The 24,025-nt window shown below is 36.8% G+C and overlaps 1 protein-coding gene across 13 annotated transcripts in view; it reads right to left on the bottom strand.

Moving 5' to 3' along the window:
- LOC136037250 (muscleblind-like protein) overlaps positions 1–24,025 on the bottom strand; it is a 295,621-nt gene that overhangs the window by 210,150 nt on the left and 61,446 nt on the right. For 8 of the 13 annotated variants that reach the window (XM_065719866.1, XM_065719865.1, XM_065719873.1 and 5 more), the window contains one exon: positions 1,409–1,537. The exons of 3 other annotated variants lie outside the window; for them this stretch is intronic. The gene's annotated coding sequence lies outside the window, so the exon portion shown is untranslated. Of the gene's footprint in view, positions 1–1,408; positions 1,538–18,598; positions 18,712–24,025 lie in introns of those variants that run through there. 2 more of the 13 variants (XM_065719867.1, XM_065719872.1) reach the window with 2 other exon arrangements.

The raw sequence follows: 24,025 nt of genomic DNA, 5'->3' as shown, positions 1-24,025 counted from the left end.
CCGACTTCCCAATTGTCTACACTGCAGTGATATAACTGATGAAGCTAGCTACTACTTAAAATGTGACTTCTGTCAGCAGCAACCGATTCTTCTCAGTATTAGGGCGTGTGAAGGATTAGCTAAGATCAGCGATCGGAAACGACAGACTCGTTGAGCTCATATTCATGGCTGTCAAAAAAGAGAAGGTAAAGAAAGTGGACTGAGACAGATTAGTCGACGATTTCTACGATATAAGCGAAAGTATTGTAACCCTCCCCCCCCCTGTTTTAGGTATACTTGCTCATTGTTTTTTTTTCTAAATTTCCATTAAAAACCGAAAAAAAATCCTTGTCGCCGCCCTCACCAAAATACCGCCACTTGGACTGACCTCATGATCGCAGCGATAGCAGCAATTTAGTAAAAAGGAAACACCGTCCACAGGAAGAGAAAAAAAAAAATAATTAAAGCGTGTTTTGAAAAAGATTATCTAGATAGAAAAAAAATGCCCTTTGAGGCTGATTTAGAAATAATAGTTATTATTTTGACTAAACTTGATTGACCCTGATAAAGTTACAGGAAACGATTCAGAAAACAATGAAAAAGTTTGGGACTCTTTGATAGTGAAGGAAGATTTATTTTTGCGAGGGAGAATTGGAGAGGTCAAATCCTAAATAAAAACTTTTCGAGACAGTTTACAATCCCCCTCTAATACACTCCTTTTCCAGGCATAGTGATAAATATTATTCATGTTTATCCCACCAAAAAAAGTAAATTACAAAAACACATTTCCGGGAATTTTGAAAAGGAGCTTGAAACCCTGACGTACCCATTTCTTTTTTTTAAGGGCCAAAGGGGTAGTGCGAAATCACAGAAACGTCGTAATGAGTAACCAAGCAGAGTTTTCGCAATTAAAATTTGCACCCCCCCCCCCACCCCGTCAAGGCATGAATGAATTAATCACTCGTTTTAACGTCACACATAGATCCGTCATTTTGGGGCAGGAAGAGGGCACTCCCTCCCTCTGAAAATGGAATTTTTCGTTTCAAATTTATGTTCTTCATAATAATATGACTTTAACGATCAGTTGTCATAAAACCTTGAAGTCCTAGAAGCAAAAATAATGAAAGAATACTTTCTTATGAGATAATAACGAATTCAGAAAAAAAACTACGCTAAACTAAAACTAAGCTTGTTTGAGTTTTCTAGAATATTAAAATTGTATACTAAAATTCATTGATTTTATGACCACTGAAAGATTATTGAGAGCCTTATAAATTAGTTCTTTGTTTTCTGCAAGTTACTTTTCTGCTCCTAGTCCTTTTGAGCTGCGTTGGTTTTGTATTTCAGTAAAGCGCAAGTTTTTCAGAATTCTACAAGTCTCGGGAAATATCACGATTCAATTTAATTCAGCTTTGCAAATACATGTTACCTAAATTGCTGATTTTTTTCTTCGTCTTATTTCTTCGTCTTTTTTCGTCTTACTTCGTCTTTTTTCTTCGTCTTAACTTTTCTTCGTCTTAACTTTTCTTCGTCAACGTTTCAACTAGGCTCTTAACTTCTATAAAAAAAATTTGCTTTTTTAAAATTAATTGTTGTTCAGGATTTAAATCAGTCCGTAGCCTAAACGTGGTTTATTTCTAAACTGAGATTCAGCATCCGTGCATGGTTCCGGTTTGAGCAAGGCGTTGCACGCCCACCTTTCTGTTAAAAAGTTGGTGCAAGGGGACGGGGGACTGTGGGCGTCACGTCCCCAAATTTTTGCCTCTAACTAGGCAGATTTGAATACTTCGCATCCTTCGGAATTTAGCAAGGTTCAACATTAACACTTTTCAACTAAAATATGTCTGTGAAGAATGGCCATTTGCCTTATTTGGAGCCCTTGGCTTTAATGCTAAGCGGACCAATTAATATCTAGTGGCCCATTTTAGGATCTTTCGAGCATTCTGAGTAGAATGGCTGACTCAATATTTTGATCCAATGTCATGTGGGGTCGCGGAGATGTCTGGGGACAAAAGTTGCCCGCAAGACAGATGGTTACCATTCAATCAATTTCAACCCTCGCAAAGGTAATGCAAATTATTATTTCTGTCAAACGACCCCCTTCCCATTCTATCTGAAGTTGCCCCAAAAAAATAGTAGATGGGAGTAACATCGCTCTTAACTTAATCCTACACTAGGCTTCAGCTACCGCTGCACCAACGATATTTAATCGACTCTACTGCACTAGCTGTGATATTACTGTTTACTTAAAACATTCCTTATCAGTGGAAAAATGTAACCTTTTTCTCTGATTTTTTTCATTGCCATTTAAACATTGACACGGAACTTCTTCATAAAAATTAAATTATAACAAATTCGCATATCAAAATGTAGAAGATTTTATTAAAAAATAAATATAGAAATACTATCACTTCTTATAATTCCCCATGACACTTGGTATCATATTAAAACTGGCATATTTACAACGTATCCCACCACTTATATAAAAAAAAAAAAAAAAAAAAAAAAAAAAAAAAAAAAAAAAAAAAAAAAAAAAAAAAAAAAAAACAGACGAACCAGAAATTCTGCATTTATAAGCGTGGGTTTTAAGGAAAAATACTTAAAGCATGCAGTATTCAAATATGGTATAATTGCCCATAAACAAATAAGTTGCTACATCGCAAGTTTTTTTTTATGTTATACAGTGCATCGTAAAAAAAAATTATGACCAACGGTACGGGAGTCTAGGTCTATGACAAAAAACGACTATTGCTCAGTGTGCTAAGTATGATTAAATAAAAACATAAAAACAAACAAAAAAGCACACTTTTTCTACTGAAAGCAAGGAGCAACATTAAAACTAAAAGAGAACAGAAATTATTCTGTATATGAGGGGGACTAACCCTTCCTCAACCTTCACTCTTTACGCTTAAGTCTCGAAGTTCTTTAAAAGACTATAATCATAATTCCACGGACTTTGTGTTTAAGCAGTCTTTCTTAAACAATTGTGACAAAAAGTTTATGAAGGGGTAACCTACCCTCCTTATACATGGAATAATTTCTATTAGATTTCAGATTTAATGTTGCTCCTTACTTTTAGTCGAAAAAACTTGTTTTTTTTTACTTAATTTCTGACGGTTCTTCAGATCATGCCAGGAACCCCCATCCCGTGCAAGACTTCACCTGGAAAATTTGGCCCAAATATTCCACCTCCCCCCCCAACACCAAAAATTTTCGTGCATTTCTTGATAACAAATAGCCTAGACTACTATATGTGAACAACCGGCAACCAACTTGCGTAATCTACGGCTCTTTTTTCAGGGGCTACTTGGGGTATTGTCATCCTCAAAGGCATAGTTATTGGACGATTCCATCATGCTGAATCGAAGGCCTATCTCAAAATTTTATCGGATGTCTTTGGGGGGAAAGCATGGTAGGGGGGCTAGTTGCCCTCCAATCTTTCTGGATAGCTAAAAGGACACTAGTTGGGGGCCAGCCATTCTTTGCTTTCACATACCTTTCCTGTTTACCTTCCCCAGATTTTTCCAGGTACCCATTTAGGGCTGGGTGGATTCTAGCCGAACTTACAGCATAACAACACTCACTCCCATCCCAAACCAAATAACCAGCAACACCAAGACTCGAACCCCTGTCCACACAGACAAAAAATTCAAAGCTCTTCCCTTTAATACTAAAATTTGTTAAAATTTAATAGGAAATTAAAAGCAAAATGGCCAAAAAACAAATATTGGCATTTCTTTTACTGTGAAAAAATTCGCAAATTAGACCGAATAGAAATGTGCAAAGGAAAAGAGCCTTATAGAGATAGGAAAGGCAAAAACAATCCGAAATGAAGCAATTTCTGACATATTGTCATTGCTCTACATATAGTCATTTCTCTACATATAGTCATTGCTTAAGAGTTAGCAGGTTATTTTCTTTTCTTCTAGTTACAATAAAGGTCAAAACAAGGTGTCAAATGGTTAGAGGGTGTGATTTTTTATGGCACTTGGTATTAACCAAGTGACATATAGCAATCGCAATTCTGTCGGTCTGTCGGTCTGTCTGTCTGTCTGTCTGTGGTTTTGCTACTTTATGCACTTCCAGGTAAGCTAGGACAATGAAATTTGGCAAGCGTATCAGGGACCGGACCAAATTAAATTAGAAATAGTCGTTTTCCCGATTTCACCATCTGGGGGGAGTAGGGGGCCGGTTAATTCGGAAATAATAGAAAAAATGAAGTATTTTTAACTTATGAGCGGGTGATGGGATCTTAATGAAATTTGATGTTTGGAATGATATTGTATCTCAGAGCTCTTATTTTAAATCCCGACCGGATCTGATGACATTGGGGGAGTTGGAGGGGGGAACCTAAAATCTTGGGAAACACTTAGAATGGAGGGATCGGGATGAAACTTGATGGAAAAATAAGCACAAGTCCCAGATACATGATTGACAAAATCGGAACGGATCCGCTCTCTCCGGGGTAGTTGGGGGGGGGTAATTCTGAAAAATTATTAAATGTATTTTTAACTTACGAACGGGTGATCGGATCTCAATGAAATTTGATGTTTAGAAGGATATCGTGTATTAGAGCTCTTATTTTAAATCCCGACCGGATCTGGTGACACTGGGGGGAGAATTGGGAGGGGAAAACCCAAAACTTGGAAAACACTAAGTGTGGAGGGATCGGGATGAAACTTGGTGGGAAAAATAAACACAAGTCCTAGATACATGATTGACATAAACGGAACGGATCCGCTCTCTTTGGGGTAGTTACAGGGGGGGGGGGGGTTATTTCTGAAAAATTAGAAAAAATGAGGTATTTTTAACTTACGAACGGGTGAGCGGTTCTCAATGAAATTTGATATTTAGAAGGATATCGTGTCTCAGAGCTCTTATTTTAAACCCGACCGGATCTGGTGACATTGGGGGGGGGGGGTTGGGAGGGGGAAACCTAAAACTTGGAAAACACTTAGAGTGGAGGGATCGGGATGAAACTTGGTGGGAAAAATAAGCACAAGTCCTAGATACATGATTGACATAACCGGAACAGATCCGCTCTGATCCGCTCTCTTTGGGGTAGTTGGGGGAGGGGTTAATTCTGAATAATTAGAAAAAATGAGGCATTTTTAACTTACGAACGGGTGATCGGATCTCAATGAAATTAGATATTTAAAAGGATTGGCAAATTGGGGGGGGGCAGTTGGGGGGACCGGAAATCTTAGAAAATACTTAAAGCGGTGAGATCCGGATGAAACTGGATGGGAAGAATAGAAAACTGTCTAAGATACGTGACTGACATAACCGGACAGGATCTGCTCTCTTTGGTGGAATGGGGGGGGGGGGGTAATTTGAAAATTGAGGTATTTGTAACTTACGAAAGGGTGACCAGATCTTAATGAAATTTGATATTTAGAAGGATCTTGTGCTTTAAAGTTCTAATTTTAAATTCCGACCAAACCCTGTGACATTGGGGGGAGTTGGAGGGGGGAAACCGTAATTCTTGGAAAACGTGAAAATTGGGGTATTTTTATCTTACGTATAGATGATCGGATCTTAATGAAATTTGATTTTTAGAACGAATTCATGTCTCAGAGCTCTTATTTCAAATCCCGACCAGATCTTTTGACATTAGGGGGAGTTGGAGGGTGAAATTTTGGAAAAACACTTGGAAGGGAGGAATCGGGATGAAGCTTGGCGGATAGAATAAACAAATGTCCTTGATACGTGATTGACAGAAGCGTACTGGATTCGCTCTCTTTGGGGGAGTTGGGGGGAGGGGTTCAGTGATTTGGCGAGTTTGGTGCTTCTGGACGTGCTAGGACGATGAAAATTGGTAGGCGTGTCAGGGAGCTGCACAATTTGACTTGATAAAGTCGTTTTCCCAGATTCGACCATCTGGGGGGCTAAAGGGAGAGGAAAAATTAGAAAAAATTAGGTATTTATAACTTACGAGTGGGTGATCGGATCTTAATGAATTTTGATATTTAGAAGGACATCGTGACTCAGAGCTCTTATTTTAAATCATGACCGGCATTAAGCCTCTTATTTTCCTTTTTAAATCAATCTATTGATTCATAGAATTTTGTTAGAGCTCATACTATATGATCTCTTGGCTCTTAGCTCTTCTCGCCTCGTCACAAGTGCCATATGAGCTCTTAGCTCTTGTTTAAACAGGTCTGGTGGTATATAGACAGGAACTGTCGAACAACAGTGAAGAGATTTTTATTTAAGAGACAGTTAAGAGATGTGTGTATTTGTGCTGTGATTACTTTCTGTATGCAAAACAACATTGAACTTCTAGAGCGCACATTTTCTCATAATACTTGGCATTACACCATATGTATATTCGGGAACGTTGTGTAATGTGCATATGTGTATTTGTGCTGTGATGCAAAGCAAGATTGAATTTTCAGAGCACACATTTTCTTACATTTAGCATCATATTGTATACTGCGTATGTGTGTACAGTATGTGTTTATACAGTATATGTGTATTTGTGCTGCGATTACTTTCAATAGACAAATTAAAATTGAATTTTCAGAGCGAACATTTTTTTTACAACACTTAGCATTACAGTATATACGTATTTGTGTATATTGTGTATATGCATACAAGATATGTGTGTTTTCAATAAAAGGGTATTCGTGCTGTGATTACTTCTTATATGCAAAACAAGATTGATTTTTCAGAGCGCACATTTCCTCGTGACACATAGCGTTACAATATATGTGTATTTATCTATAGTATGTATTGTGTACATGTACACAATATGTGTATTACATAGTATATGTGCATTTGCGAAGCGATTATTTTCTACTTTTCCTCAAAATACTTAGCATTGCAGTATATGTGCATTTGTGCATATGCGTACAGTATATGCATGTTATTCAGTGTACGAGTATTTGTACTGTGATTACTTTCTACATACAAAACATGGTTTAACTTTCACAACGCACATTTGCTCACAACACTTAGCAATAGGAAGTACGGTTGAAAGTTTTTCCAGAGTTAAATAACAAATGGACGTGTTTTAAACAAAGGGAGTTCACTTAACTAGCTTGTTTTGCCAAGTCTAATACCCAAACTTTGGAAAAGATTAGCAATAAAGAACAAAGAGGAAAATTGTTTGGGTGCAAAATAAGAGGCTACTTAGACACATTTTGTTTATCAACTGGGCAAAGATCCGAAAATAGCAAACATTTTAAGAAGCTGAGAGGAAAGATTTATGGAATTTTCAGCGAAGAGAGGGAGAGGAGGGATCTTGAAAATTGTAAAATATTATTTTAGAAATTTAAGGTTCTAAAAGGGATCCCTTGGGAGGGAAGCATGGGGATATTGGTATCATTTGTAGGGGGGGGGTTATCTTTACTAGTTCTCACTGTGCATGGGTAATCATCATCTTAAATAATACGTATTTTTGAAAAGTGATTATCCAGCCGAGATAGGTAAATTCCTTTTAAGGGCCATTAAGGATCTTTTCCCGCAAATATATAGTCATATGAATGAGTTCTATCATGTATATTCAAGGACTGTGATAGAGATCTGAATTCTGTCAAAAAGCTCAAGAATAAATTCTTGCCATACAGTTTAGATTGTGTTTGGGGGCGGGTACTTGATCCGTTCTCGAGGCGGCCATGGACAAAAGCAGAAAGATCTCATTTACCAAGGTGGCCAAACTTGCCTAAAACCAAACAAAGTTGTTTTTCATACATTTAAGAGCAAAAACGTGTTAAATTAAAATTTGACATTTATAAGAATGTAAAAAGTTGAACAACGGGACATCTACACTTGCAGCTAACGGAAATAAGAAAAAAAAATACTGCTTGGTTTATCAGGCAGCCATCATTTCATCATATCGTCAGTGTCAAACCGTTTATGGTAATATTAAGTAGTAAAGAACAACTTTGTCAACATAAATTGAAACTTTGGAAAGCAAAATTATGTTAACGATGTACAAACAAAAGAATCAAATTTTTTACGGTCGAAATGTTTAAAGTTCATTAATTTTTATCCTATCAACTGAAAGTTAGAAACTTAAAAATACTATATCATTTATAGAAAAAGGAGGAAACAGCTCGCAAGAAGAGCTTTGACCTTGATAGGGCACACATTCAATTTATCTGAGAATCCTGGTACTGAGGTTTAAAAAACTAATCGAAAAAATTTAAAAAAAATTTCGTTTTGACCGAGAACAGTGGTCAAGGATGCATTTTAATTTTTATTTAATTTTTTTTACCACTAAGGATAAAATACAAGAAGAGGATTCACTGGAGTTTTCCAGTGAATAAAACTGAAAGTTTTAGTGCCTTAATTCAGCACAGTAGCAAAAGGGATAGCGCAATAGCTATGCACCAATTTTTGCTAGTTTGTACCAGAAATAAACGAAAAAAGAAAACGAAAAAGGCCATAACACCTATTGTTATTTTTACAATCATCAAAAATACAGCATCTTTTTGAAACAAAAGTCTAAATACCTTTTAGCAAAAATCAAAAGCATTTTATTCGGTAAATAAAATACTTTACCAACTGGCTATGTTTGTGACATTCTAAATTATTTTCGGAAACTGAGCCGAACTTAAGCATTAAAATCAGGGTTTAAGGATGAGACAGCCCCTTTCATAAACTGCATAACTTTTGTTATTTAATAGATTTATCGCAAGATCGGATTAAGTTAGAAAAAACTGGTATTTATTTTAATTTCATACGTTATGATGAAATGTCTACCGAACTCCTTTACAAGAAGCTAAACTACTACAGTACAATTACAGAGAGGATTGAGCTAAATCAACCTCTCTGGATTGAATATATTCATCACATGGACACCCTTCAACTTCCTGTTCAAGCATCCACATAGAAAATCCATGAAACACCGCCGCGAAGATATCCGCCACAAGATGCCCGAGCGGAACCCTTTATCAGGCTTAGTTTAAATAAAGGGAAGGGAGAGATTAATTTCTACTCCCACCCCCGACATATCCCTTCCTATATTTGTCTAAAGGCTAATTTAGAGTTTGACAATATGGACATTAAAATGCGCTCTTTTAGGGGATTTAGGACCACCACCTCTTCTCTCTCCCCCCGCCAGCACAATGACCCACCATCCCTGCTTCCTAATAGTAGACGAGCAATTATATATCACTAAACATAATTTCATTAAAAATCAACTGAATCAACATTAAGGTAAATGTCCATTTTAACTATTTATCTAGTACGGACTGCGTGACTTTTCAAGAACGGCTGCACTTCCGTGCGGCACTACTTTCCCTGCAGCTGGGAAGGTCAATACATAGTTTTTTGATACTTTTAAATTCATTGGCTACCTCAAAATTTTCAATCCATTGTAACTTAGTCCTCCATGTGGCGAAATTTTAGTTAGGTAACACAAATGGCAGGAAATACCCGTTTTCTATGAAAAAATCATTTTGCTCACTTATAAAAGGGCACTAAAACTCTTAGTTTCCGTTTTAATAAGCCTCTTCCCCGATCTTATAGAATATTTTAGATACCCTTGAATACCCTTGCTTCGATATGATTACCTCCTAGGAAACAAACAAAAATAACAAATAAACACGCATCCATGATCTTTCTTCTGGAAAAAATAGCAAAATTCCACAGTTTGTAAATAAGAGCTTGTAGCCTCAGCATAAGGGTTCTATCATATGCTGAGGCTAACGGTAGGATTGTCATAAAAATAAGTTGCCTTTTTAGGGGCTAAATTCCATTTTTAATGGTTTTGGCTAATATTGGCCCGAGTCGCTCCTTACTTACAGTCGTTACCACGGACTGTTTGATATTTGTAAAATAAAGTACATGAGCAATACGCCATTAGCGCATTCGAGTATTACGTATCCGACAAGCCCGATTATTCGTCCTTAACGTTTCACCAGATGTGAATGTCGTCAAAGGTTAGGAGGATCACTATTTGAAATTGTCTGTATTTAGTTGCCGTGTCAGGTTCCCATCTTATGGGTATATTTTTTGTCAAATCACTTTAGTCGTTTTAAACAACGCATTCTTTCACATGTAATTTTGACACCACATAATGTAAAGGAATTCATAACATAAGCTTTTTCCGAACATAATTTAAGATATGACCCCCAAAAAATTTTTTTCAGAAAAACAGCTTTATGAGTCTACTGCTCTTTAGGGGCCTCCCTCAGGCCACTCAGCGTGTTCCCAGGTGGCGATAGGTGAACGTCCTACAGATATGTAAGGTACCTCCATAGGAGACACGGACCAGGGGGGACCTTGTCCCTGGAGGTCGATAATAGAAACTGGGGCACCCTCGCCCGAGGTCATAAATACAGGTGGAGGAAGAAGAAGATCCCTCAAATGTAAACTCAACAGGGCTCACCGGTGTGTCGACACGTCCTATGAAATACAAACCTTCCCCCAGTAATGACTTAAATTCAATGAAGATGCAGAACACCATCGTGGGAGGATCCTCTACATGAGGACAACTGAAGCAGGAGGCAAGATCCAGATCTATTTACAACGGCCTTTGCAAAGGGCTACCTCGACCCTTTAGGGGTACCTGCAAGACTGGGGACCTTGTGGTCAACTCTATTCCTACTTGGGGAGCAGCGCACGTCGAGGAAATTATAGTCTAGTATACGACACAGCATTTGCACGGGATTCTGATTAATGGATAGTTCTTCTGGGCTTGGTTTGTTTTGACGGGCGTTTTCGGGCTGACAACCTTCGTCCTAGCTAATTTATCTACTATGGGTTGCCTCCCCGTTGTACCATAATATTTGTATGCATGAATATATAATGAATCAGACGTAATAGTTTTGGGACTCTCTGTGCAGGATTTCGACTCTTGTTGATATAAGAGCATCGCCAAGATCTAAAAATCATGTTGTGCCCAAAATAGGCCCAGGATTGCACAAAGCTCCCATTCACACTGGAGGTCCCAGGGACTTCGTGCTGTCCGGTTTTAAACCGGCTTAAGCGCTTCGGTATTGACTAGAGAAGATGTGTTGATCCCTATCCTGCACTGGTATCTGGGATCATTGCTTTTCCTGAAGCCAAAATAATTTCAATGATTTAAAGAACATGAAAATTGGAACTTGGAATGTTACGACGTTAAAATCGACAATTATATCGACATTTTGACTGACAAATTCAGACAACTCGAACTGGACTTATTGGGAGTTTCCGAAACTCATATTCCAGGGGCAGAGAGCATGAAATTAGGTGATATAGAATTTGTCTACTCAGCAGGAAGGATAGGGTACATAGACAGGGAGTAGGGCTCGTGATGAATAAGGAAGCTGCTAAGTTTTGTTTAGCCTGGGAAGGCATTAATAATAGAATACTAATTGATCATTTTATGACTAAAAAGTTCAGGGTCTCAGTTATAGTAGTAGGCTATATGCCCCTGTTGAACCGATTGACGGAGATACTACTGACTCAGATGAATTTTACTTACAGCTACAGGAGCAAATAAAGAGGATCCCAGGTAAAAATATCGTGTTTTTACAAGGAGATTTTAACACCCAGGTTGGTAGACATAGGGATAGATGGTATCCTAGCCTAGGCAAATTTGGTATAGGAAAAGAAAACAGTAAAGGCTATAGAGTTTCGCAATTTTGTAGGTATAACAATCTAGTTATTACCAATATGGTGTTAGGTCCTGAAATGCTCCATAAGTTGACATGGTATACATGTGATGGTAAGACAGCAAACCTTATTGATTACGTTATAGCAAACCGAAGACTGGCAGGATCAATACACTATACTAGGATATTAGTGAAAAACCTTTATGTTTACTAGATAAGAGAAGGAGCTTGTACAAAATTATCTGAGTGACAGACCATACGAAAACAAAAGGAATGTAAAGAAAGTGGAGAGAGTATTAAATTATGAACTAAGGAGGTGTGAAGTGGAGGTCATATATAAAATTGCCGAGGATCTGGAAGATGCAGCTAGACGGCGTAATGGTAAAATTATTGTACTTGAATGTTAATAAATTGAGAGGGAGTAGTCAATCCTGACTTATCCCAGTTAAAGACAGGAACGAGGCCAAAATTAGTGATAAGGAAAGAATTAAAGAGAGACGGGCGGAAGATTTCGAGAATGTGCTAAATAAAGATACAATTGTAGGAAAAGAAATAGAGGAAAATGAAAAAGCTTGTGATACCTTGGATGTGAAGGAAGATTTGTTTTGTGAGGAAAAATTAGCGACAGTACTAAAAGGATTAAAAAATAATAAGGCTCTAAGTGCTGATAGTGTGGCAATGAGTTTTTTAAATATAAGGACTCTGAGGATAGAAATAAGTTACTGAAGATTATGAAGTTAGATTTTGAAAAAGGGAAGTACCGAACGATTTTAGGAAAACTATTGTAGGTAGCAAATTACTTAGTAATATGATACTTTTTATACTGAGAGATGCTGTAGACACAGTTTTAAGAGAACAACAGTGGGGTTTTGGAAAAGGTAGAGGATGTGTCGACCATGTTTTCACTCTTAGGTTAATAATTGAGAAGTGTCTTCGTTGTCAAACACATTTGGTCCTCAGTTTTATCGATTATGATTAAGCTGTCGATTCTGTTGATAGAAGAGCGTTAGCGAAGGTGTTATCCTTATATGGTATACCAGAAAAATACATTAAAGTGATTTGTGCTATGTACGAGAATAATACTGCTACGGTTAAGGTAGGAAATGAAGTTAGCAACTGGTTTTGTATTAAATCAGGAGTTAAGCAGGGTTGTGTTCTATACCCCTTTATATGGGTCATTTTGATGGACTTCGTCTAAAGGAGCACAAAAAAGGTAATTGGAGACCACGGAACCAAATGGGGAGGAAAAACGCTCCTGAACTTAGATTATGCTGATGATTTAAGCATCCTAGATAAAAGTGTCAGCAAAATGAATGAAGTTTTAGAGATTTTGCAAGTTCAGGGTGCTAGAATAGGTCTGATGAAGATGAAGAGGTGACGTTGAGCAACGTAAAGACTGATCAGTTGGGCTTACCTTCACTTACCTTGGTAGCATTATTAGTAAAGATGGTGGGAGCAGTGAAGATGTTAAAAGTAGAATAGCCAAGGCTCATGGTGCTTTTTTATAGTCAAAACAAGTTTGGAAGAATAGGAAGACAAGTCTGCAAACCAAGATTAGAATATTGAAAGGTACAGGGATGACAGTGGTCAAATATGGCTCTGAAGCATGGGCGTACCGAAAAGCGGATAGAAATTTACTAGATTTTTCCCAAGAAATTGTCTATGGATTGTTCTGAGTTACCAGCTGACTGGCCGTATTTCAAAAAGTAGGTTGTAGGAAAAATGTGGTTCAATCCCGCTTTCCAGGGCTATAATGAGAGAAAGGTTGAGATGGCTAGGACACGCTCTGCGGATGAAGGATGACAGATTGCAGAAAATTTTCCTTTACGGCCAACCGCCTAGGACTGAACAGAAAGCAAGTAGTCCTCATCTGGGGTGGGAGGATGTCATAAAGAAAGATTTAATGGAAATGGAAACTTCATGGGAGGGTGTAAAGATAGAAGCTTTGAATATATTGGGATGGAAGAGGAGCGTGCGCAGCTGTGTTGGCCTCAGGCGGCTTGGTGATGCGGTGAGTTGTTAGTAGTATTAGTTCACCCCGGAAAATGCAGAATAAGTAAGGATATGTGAAATCATCAATTATCATGAAACAAAGGGATAAGTAAAATCCTCAATTATCATGAAACATGGGGATAAGTGAAATCCTCAATTATCATGAACCATATAGAATTATATGCAGAGAACAAAGAGAGAGTAGATATTAACGTGGCACACCTTCATGGAGCTGTAAATAAGCTATCTTTACAACGCAGTAAACGCGATTAATTTTGTTGTTCGCCTAGATGTCTTAGCGTCTCAGGTAAAAAGCTGCCAGATAAGTAGTGGTTCTTATCTTTTACAAATTATATCCGGGGTAGTTAGCGTTACGCGGATAAGTCGGATTAGAAATATAATATGTTTTCAGGATTAAATAAATCCATGCGATACTGATCAAACTACATGCATGTTATAAGCCAGAGTAACTCGCTACTATGTTATGAGCAATAAATGAGCAGTTTACAAGCCAAAGCAATTGACTTCAATTTGTATTAAAACTTCAGCAACAAACTGCTTGAAACGAACTTTTATGTTTATATGAATATTCCTAAGAATAAGAATAGCTATGACAAAATGACAATAAGTCTTTTTTAGGCATATTAATGTTAAATAATTTGATGTTACTCTTTTGCTAGCTCCACACTAAAGTATACTTGAAACAATTGTCTACACGCAAACATAAAAGACAAAAAAACTGATGAAATAACGTAATTTTGCATCGGAGGCAGTCTAAAATTTTCTAAACCTTATATTCAATTTCTTTATCTACACCTCCATTTTCATTTTTTATTTCAGCTACCCTACTCCTCTTTCTTCGAGTCAACTTAATTATAACTAACTTGAATGAAAACTTATTTCAACACACACACAAAAAATAGATTCATCACTGTGAATTTTTCTTAAGAAAAAACAGCTGTTCCCATAAAACCAGACCTTGAAAGTTTTCCAAAAATGGAAGGATTTATCTTCCAAAAAGCACTTCAGAACATAATGACCTTTATACAGGAGAAAAGATTAATAAACTTGGGCGCAGAATGTCACCCACACCAAAGAAAAGATACGAAGAGCTTATCATACGTCTACACTAGGGCTTATATTGACATTAAATAAAAAAAAAACATTTTTTTTAAACTGAAAGTAAGGAGCGACATTAAAACTTAAAACGAACAGAAATTACTTCGTATATGAAAGGGGCTGCTTCCTCATCAACGCCCCGCTCTTTACGCTAAAGTTTGACTCTTTCTCTTAACTCTACTTCTTAAAACTGTAAAAATTTTAGCGTAAATTCTAAATTCAAAATTCCATTTTTTAGAGTTTTGGTTACTATTGAGCCGGGTCGCTCCTTACTACAGTTCGTTACCACGAACTGTTTGATTATTATAGCAATTTGCTTAGACTTAGCTCAAACTTTGTTTAAAGTCCCATCAAATCAGAGGTATGTTCAAGCTGGATGCACACAATTTGCTGGATTGATTGTCAATAATATGTAATATGTCTAGTTAAATCGGGGATTTCTGTCTAATTTATGAGAATTTCGAAAAATAGCCTAACACCCACCAAAATGGTGTTGGATAGAAATTACATGTGCACCATTGGAATCACCATAGCAAAAAGCCCATTTAAGAGAATTAGATTTTCCTATCTTGACCAACAAGGGAAACCATTTTAAAAAATTGTTGCAATAGTTTGCATTAACAACAATGTTATTCTATGTTAACACTAAACTTAGAATTTACATTAGTTTTAATCTTTCTGCATTATTCAAGATTAGGAGAATCAATTATGAAAAACAAATTATGTTTAAGTTAAAAAATTATGGTTAACTTTATGGTTAAAAACGTCGGAAATCTTTCGACATGCCCTGTGTCTAAAAATGCCGCACACCCTCCTCTTTCCTCCTCACCCTCAAAATAAGAAATTTTCCTATGCAGATAGAATTCAGTAACAAACTATTTTTCTAAAACTCTCTTTTCTTTCTGAAATTAATTCTAAGAAAACTTCTTCCAAAAAACAAGTTTTAAAAGAGAAATAAAGAGCTACATTAAACCAAAAACGAACAGAAATAAATTCAAACAATTTTTCAAGCGTAAAACTTCCATAAATCACTATCAATAAATAAATGAAAACTAAAACAAACAAAAAATATAATATATAACCATGGCGAATAACAAGAACCTTCCACAAAGAGCAATATACCTAACGCTCCCTGTGCGTTCTAAAGACGAGAGCATAATTTGCACTTTACTGAAGACAATCTCTATAACTTGCAATATGTTTTCATTTCTCATAGCATTAAAAATAAATAAATAAATAATAAAAAAAAATCACCGTCATAAGCAAGATTACTGAACGTAAAAATGAATATGGATTGACAGTTTAATTTGTACTGATATTCATTCCTGTAAGTCTTAGCAATTTTGGTTTTGTAAAATACCAAAGTTCTAAAATAGAAAATGTTTAAAATGCATTCTGCTTTCAGACAGGTACAAATTATGTTCTAATTTTTAGAGCCAGAACTTAGCTCTCGAGAATCTAACTCTTTACTTTCCTTTGAAATTTCTTTTTTTAATAACAATTTTTAAATTAATTTCTATTTGTATTTAATTGAGAGACTTGTTTATTGGTTAAGTAAAAAATAGCTTAAATCTTTTCGGTTTTCTCCACATGAACCCAGATTTCGGCTTACTTATGTTAGACAAAGTTTTGCAACAATTTTTGACAACCATTGTACTATAATGCTTTGGATTGATGGTTACATCAAACAAATTCAAATATATTGGTTGAAAATTACATAATCTTTGTGGTTCTATAGAGCTGACGGAATTCTAACCCCCAATCATGTTACAACCTTGAGAATAGGCAGGTATTAACCAACTATCCCGCTCTACATGCCCTAAGAGTTTCAAATTAATTCCCTTAACCTTTCCTGAGATATTGCAGATAAATCCCTTTCACATCTTTGGATGCACAATTCGATTCAGTTTGATCTCAAGGAAATGCAATAACAAGGACGTTTGATAAAAAAAAAAGAAAAAAAAAAACAAAAGAGGGTGATTTTCAGTGAAAAAAAAAGACAAAGCAGATACTTCAGCAAAGACTTAGAAAGCCTTCTTTTTAAATTTACCTTTTGACATTTACCCTTTTCCCTTCCTTTCTTTTGAGCATTGAAGGCGGCTTAGCGGAAGTTCTTGCCATAACATCTGCAATGTCATTTCTTTTCCCTTTTTTGTCATGTATAACCAGTGTGGTCTCAGAACGTATTTAGTGACAAGGATACACACAGGCTACTTTTAAGACAGCTTAAAGCCAAGGTTTGAGGCTGCAAAGGCGGTAGACTATAGCTAGGACTTCAATTTTTTTAAGCTGTTTTGCCTGGAATTGATAACCTAAGACTGATCACTTCTGTGTTAAATTTCCAGGCAAGGGATAAAACAATCTGAAGTGCTAAGATCCTATTTAAATTTGGTTGGGAGGCACCAACATACACGAACGCTTGAGCCTAAAGGCGGTAGACTACTGTTAGAGCTTGAAAATTTTTGGATTAGTTTCCTGGGATGTAATCGCCTGAAATTGATTAAATCTGTGGTAGCTTTCTTGGGAAGTAACCAAAAGATCTGAAGTGCTGAGATCCACTTGAAATTTGGTGAGAAGGCATCAAGAAACACGATACTTTCCCCAAGAAATACTACTGCGAGCCTTTACTATCCTGATGCCAGCAGGTTTTAGAGTTTTGGAGTTTGGGGATTCCTTGACTTTTGAAACTTCAAGGCCCGCTAGCACCTCGACCAAACTATGCCGTTTAAAACTTCTCTAGTGTGATAAGTCACCTTGACTGTAGCTAAGTGACCTACAAATTTTCAGCAGATCTAGAATTTCATACTGAAGGTAAGTGGGGCAAGACAGTGGCACCTCTAAAACCCTTCAATGTCTTCCTTTGGCTCCAGGTCCTTGCCTTATAGATTTCAAGCAGAACAGGTAAACGCCTCAAAAACATCAACCATATGTCGGACTGGTCCTAGGTACTTACCCCGTAAGTTACAATTCAATTAGGAACAGCCTACCTATCTCTATGCTGAAAAATTGGCAGTGGTGGGTAGTACTGGAGGGGCCCCGAACCAACATAGCGCCTTCAATCATAGAGATGGAAAACGCTCAAAGGATTCTGGCTTTAACGGAGAAGCTTCTGACACAATTTATAACACCAACCTTATAGATTTGAAATCATGTCATGTTTCTAATTAGAATAACGTGCCACCGGCCAAACTTTGTACTAAAATAGTCTAGAAGTGGAGGAGAACTAACTATAACTTATGCTTGTCGATTTTTGAAAGAAGTCAAATCGGAGGTTGGAGTTATTTTCATTTTTGTCAGTCGTTCGCTAGTCAGAATTAGTAGCTTGAAGTTGACTGGTTTGTAGTGTCAGGACTTGGCTATCTATTGAAAAGTGTCATTGAAATTCCAGAGCTTAAACTTGTTTTAAACTTAACTTCTGCAAAATCTTGAATAAAACCGCTATATTATAATATCAATTCGATGCCATCGGAAGAGGAGGACTGGTTACCCACTTACCCCTTCCTCCCCTTACAAAGGGCCATAAATCTCTCAATTTCACTAAAAATGAACCCTCTCCCAAGTTAATACGACCATTCATTCAATGCGAAGTGGCCGGGAAAAACACAAATAAAGTAAAAACAAAATCTCTAGTACACTTGAGACACATCACTATTTACATAGTCGACGCTACTGCGTTGATTCTGGCTTTGAGAAGACAGATTTTTATTGTGCAACCTGGAGGAATAGTCCCACAAACTTGTGGGTTAAGGAAATCACAATATGTGATGTCATTTACAAAGTCTTCCTTGGTTAGGAATAGTTACAGCAAAATGTGCGTTAGTAGCAGTTTGAACAATAAATCTAAGCATCCGGTTTGCATATTAATGATAAGCAACCCCCTTTTTGGGTAATAAAATATCAAAATTATTACTGGTGCCACCAACAACTGATAAACTTTTTAGTAATCGAGAAATATGTACCGGTTTCTTTTCAATCAACAATATAGCAATCCTCACTTTCAACAGAATTCTGAATAGAATCCGGTATCGTTTACAAACCTGAGTTTCAACTGAAACTAAAAAAAAGAAAAACCATAAACCGCTCTCGCGTCAGCACTAATTGACATTCACATTCAACACATCTCGCCAAAAAACACAATCCCATGCAAAAACCAAAGCTCTTCACGTAAGCTTTCTAAAACTCTTTTCCAGAACAGACGGAATATATCCTTGCATTGATTTGATAACTTAGAAAAGGAAACTTTGAGTATTACTTATGAGTTTTGCATCAAGCATTATGTGGTGACAAACTGTAAGTAAAGAGCAACCCTTGCCAATACCAACCAAAGCTTTGTATAAGTCAGCTTTTATGTGTAAAAAAAATCGACTCTTTATGCTGTTACCAATAATATAAAATTCACTAATATTATACCTACCGGTTATAGGCTATTACCTTAAGAATAATCGCGAATATTTTTTTAAAAAAAAGGGAGCGCCCCAAAAAGGGGTATAAACTTGTTGAGAATTACCCCACACTATTCAGCATGTCTGAGGGCTATGAGAGGTTTCAAGCTGCCATCTACAAACATACAAAATTTCGTATTTTTAATGCAGAATGACGGTCACGGAAGCGCTTGCTTTTTTCAAGAGGGGTTTTTAACAGTTCATTGGTCGTAGATTATCAAAAAAGAGCTCATTCCAACATAAATCGAAGTTGTAGTGAACTTTCTAAGTAACAAGAGATCACGCCAAAGCAAGGTGCCATTTTCTGCATTGTGTCCCGTAAATCAGCAATTTTGGTCCAGATAGAACCAAAATTCGGCCAGGAAGAAAAACTAAGGTAGCCAATCGGTTTAGAGCCATCAAAAGGGTAATACAAAAAAAATCTAATGAAAGCAAGGAGTGAAACGAAACGAAATTTCGAAAACGAGGGGGACAGTCCCCTCCTGAACACCTCACTCTTTACACTAAAGCTCGACTTTTTGTCATAATTAATTTAAAAAGCTTTTTCCACAAGACAAGTTTTTCAAAGAAAAGTAAAAAGCTCAATTAAGCCAAAAATAAACAGAAATAAAATCAAATAATCTTCCAAACGAAAAGCTACCAGAAATCACTATCAATATATAAATGAAGTTTAAAACGAACAGAAATCAAACAGTTCGTGGAAACGAACTGTAGTAAGGAGCAACCCGGCTCAATAGTAACCGAAACTCTAAAAAATGGAATTTTATACCAATTGTTACATCAAAAGAATCGCATTTTAATGCTGATTTTAAATATAAAAGTTTCATCAAGATCAGTTGTACCCATCAAAAGCTACGAGCCTGAGAAATTTTGCCTCATTTTAGAAAATAGGGGAAAACACCCCCTAAAAGTCATAGAATCTTAACAAAATCACATCATCAGATTAAGCGTATCAGAGAACCCTATTGTAGAAGTTTCAAGCTCCTATCTATAAAAATGTAGAATTTTGTATTTTTTGCCAGAAGGCAGATCACGGATGCGTGTTTATTTGTTTTTTTTTTGTGTTTTTTTTCCCAAGGGTGATCGTGTCGACCCAGTGGTCCTAGAATGTTGCGAGAGGGCTCATTCTAACAGAAATGAAAAGTTCTAGTGCCCTTTTTAAGTGACCAACAAAATTAGAGGGCACCTAGGCCCCCTCCCACGCTAATTATTTTCCCAAAGTCCACGGATCAAAATTCTGAGATAGCCATTTTATTCAGCGTAGTCGAAAAACCTTATAACTATGTCTTTGGGAACGACTTACTATCCCACGGTCCCCGTGGGAGGGGCTACAAGTTACAAACTTTGAACAGTGCTTAAATATAGTAATGGTTATTGGGAAGTGTACAGACGTTTTCAGGGGGATTTTTTGGTTGGGGGAGGAGTTGAGAAGAGGGGAATATGTTGGGGGAACTTTCGATCGAGGAATTTGTCATGGAGGAAGAAAATTTCCATGAAGGGAGCGCAGGATTTTCTAGCATTATTAAAAAGAAAAACAATGAAAAAATAAATATGAAAAAGTTTTTTCAACTGGAAGTAAGGAGCAGCATTAAAACTTAAAACGAACAGAAATTATTACGTATATGAGGGGCTCATCTCCTCCTAATACCTCGCTCTTTACGCTAAAGTATTTATAGTAATTTCAACTATTTGTTCTACGGCTTTTGTGATTCAGGGGTCATTCTTAATGAATTGGGACAAAATTTAAGCTTTAGTGTAAAGAGCGAGGTACTGACGAGGGGTGAACCCCTCATATATGTAATAAAACATGAGAATACAAAAGTTCGCTAAGTAAGCTAATTTACATGTTACGCATATCTTTTGCTAATTAAAACATTCGTTAAAAATTATAACTTCTAGTTGTCTTTTTAAGTGACCAAAAAATCGGAGGGCAACTAGACTTCCTCCCCCATTCCTTTTTTTCTCAAAATCATTCGGTAAAAACTATGAGAAAGTCATTTAGCCAAAAAAATAAATATGCAAATTTCGTTTTAATTATTCCTCTGCGGAGAGCCAAAGTCAAAACATGCATTGATTCAAAAACGTTCAGAAATTGAATAAAAAAAAAACAAGATTTTTAACTGAAAGTAAGGAGCGACATTAAAACTTAAAACGAACAGAAATTACTTCGTATATGAAAGGGGCTGCTTCCTCATCAACGCCCCACTCTTTACGTTAAAGTTTTTTACTGTTTTAAAAAGAAGAGTTGAGAGAAAGAGTCAAAACTTTAGCGTAAAGAGCAGGGCGTTGATGAAGAAGCAGACCCTTTCATATACGAAGTAATTTCTATTCGTTTTAAGTTTTAATGTCGCTCCTTACTTTCAGTTAAAAAACTTGTTTTTTTTTTTATTTAATTACAATAAATAGCCGAGTCAAACTCAAAACGAACAAAAACTAACATTAATAGGGTTGATAACCCCTATACCTTCTCAAGACCAAAACACAACTTGTGCTTTACTGAAAAAAAAAAAAAAAAAACATTTGGCCGTGGATTGTCAGTAAAATTGGCATATACTGACGTTTCTTCGTTAAGGTTTTCATAATTTTTCATTTATGAAAGTAAGAAAGGTGAAAAAATTTCAATCGTATTATGCTTTCAGTAAAGCTCAAATTGTGCTCTGGTCTTGAGAAGGCATAGGGGTTATCATTCCGAAAAGATTCTATCAATGCTCTTTGACAACCTGGATACACTTACACTATTTTTATTTATTTAAATTGTAAGAAAAGAAGTAGTAATAGTAGTATCCCGAAAAGTTTCAACTTAATACCCCCAGCCGTTCTCGGTATATGGCTAAGGTGTCTTATTGGCAAGCATTTAACACAATGCTTTTTGATTTGTTTTTAGAGCAACATTTAGTCCTAAAGCATAATGGACCAATTGCATAATTGTGCGGGGTCGACATGCCTAATATCCCTAAAGACATAGTTGCTGTACCGTTCTACTATGCTGAACAAAATGGCTATCTCAAAATTTTGACTGGATGTGTTTGGGAAATGAATGGACTTGACAGAGAAAGACTGCTTGCTCTTCACTCTCTTGTTACTCTTCAAAAGTGTACCAGACACTTGCGCTGTAATTGGAGCGCAAGGGTGAGGACTTCCCCCTCCAGACATCTAGTAAAAACATTTTAAATATATTTTGTTTTCAGTAAAGTGCAATTTATGTTCTGGTCTTGAAAAACATGGGGTTTTCGGCCCTATTAATGTTAATTTTTGCTCGTTTTGAGTTTGACTCGGTTATTTATTGTATGATTGGAATAAACAAAATACGCTTAAAATGTTTTAGCTTTTATAAATTCAATAAATAAACAAATTTATCAAAACTTTAAGGAATATGTATCAGTATATGTATATTAAACTGAAAATCCACAGCCATTTTTTATGGCACTTGGTATTAACCAAGTGATATATAGCAATTGCAAATTCTGTCGGTCTGTCGGTCCTGGTTTTGCTATTTTAGGCACATCCAGGTAAGCTAGGACGATGAAATTCGGCAGGCGTATCAGGGACCGGACCAGATTAAATTAGAAATAATCGTTTTCCCGATTTGACCATCTGGGGAGTGGGAGTTGGGGGCCCGTTAATTCGAAAAAAATAGAAAAATTGAAGTATTCTTAACTTACGAACGGTTGATCAAATCTTAATGAAATTTGATGTTTGGAAGGATATCGTGTCTCAGGGCTGTTATTTTAAATCCCGACAGGATCTGGTGATATGGGGGGGGTGAGTTGGGAGGGGGAACCTAAAATCTTGGAAAATACTTAGAGTGGAGGGATCAGGATGAAACTTAGTGGGAAAAATAAGCACACGTCCTAGATACATGATTGACATAACTGGAACGGATCCACTCTCTTTGGGGTATTTACGGGGGGGGGTGTTAATTCTGAAAATTAGAAAAAATGCGGTACTTTTAACTTACAAACGGGTTATCGGATCTCAATGAAATATGATATTTAGAAGGATATCGTGTCTCAAAGCTCTTATTTTAAATCCTGACTGGATCTGGTGACCTTGGGGGAAGTTTGGGATGGGGAAACCTAAAATCATGGAAAACGCTTAGATTGGAGGGATCGGGATGAAACTTGGTGAGAAAAATAAGCAGAAGTCTTACATACGTGATTTACGTAATTGCAGCGGATCTGATCTCAGAGCTCTGAGAGAAATCTCAGATTTCTCAGAGCTCTTACTTTAAATCCCGACCGGATCTGGTGACATTAGAGGCGGGGGGGAGTTGGTAGGGGGGAACCTAAAACTTGGATAACACTTAGAGTAGAGGGATCGGGATGAAACTTGGTGGGAAAAATAAGCACAAGTCCTAAATACATGATTGAAATAACCGGAACGGATCCGGTCTCTTTGGGATAGTAGGGGGGGGGGTTAATTCTGAAAAATTAGAAAAAATGAGGTATTTTAACTTACGAACGGGTGATCGGATCTCAATGAAATTTGATATTTAGAAGAATATCGTGTCTAAAAGCTCTTATTTTAAATCCCGATCGAATCTGGCGACATCGGGGAGAGTTTGGGGTGGGGGAACCTCAAATCATGGAAAACGCTTAGATTGGAGGGATTGGGATGAAACTTGGTGGGAAAAATAAGCAGAAGTCTTAGACGCGTGATTTACATAATTGGAACGGTTCCAATCTATTGGGGGGGGGGATTAATTCTGAAAAATGAGAAAAAATGACGTATTTTTGACTTACGAAGGAGTGATCGGATCTTCATGAAACTTCATATTTAGAAGGACCTCGAAACTCAGATCTCTTATATGAAATCTCAACCGGATCCAGCGTAATAGGGGGGCAGTTGGGGGGGGGACCGAAAATCTAAGAAAATACTTAAAGCGGTGAAATCAGAATGAAACTGGATGGGAAGAATAAAAATCTGTCTAAGATACGTGAATGA

This window comes from Artemia franciscana, chromosome 16 (assembly GCF_032884065.1).
Source record: "Artemia franciscana chromosome 16, ASM3288406v1, whole genome shotgun sequence".
NCBI lineage: Eukaryota > Metazoa > Arthropoda > Branchiopoda > Anostraca > Artemiidae > Artemia > Artemia franciscana.
This window is presented reverse-complemented; position numbering and strand designations above follow the sequence as displayed.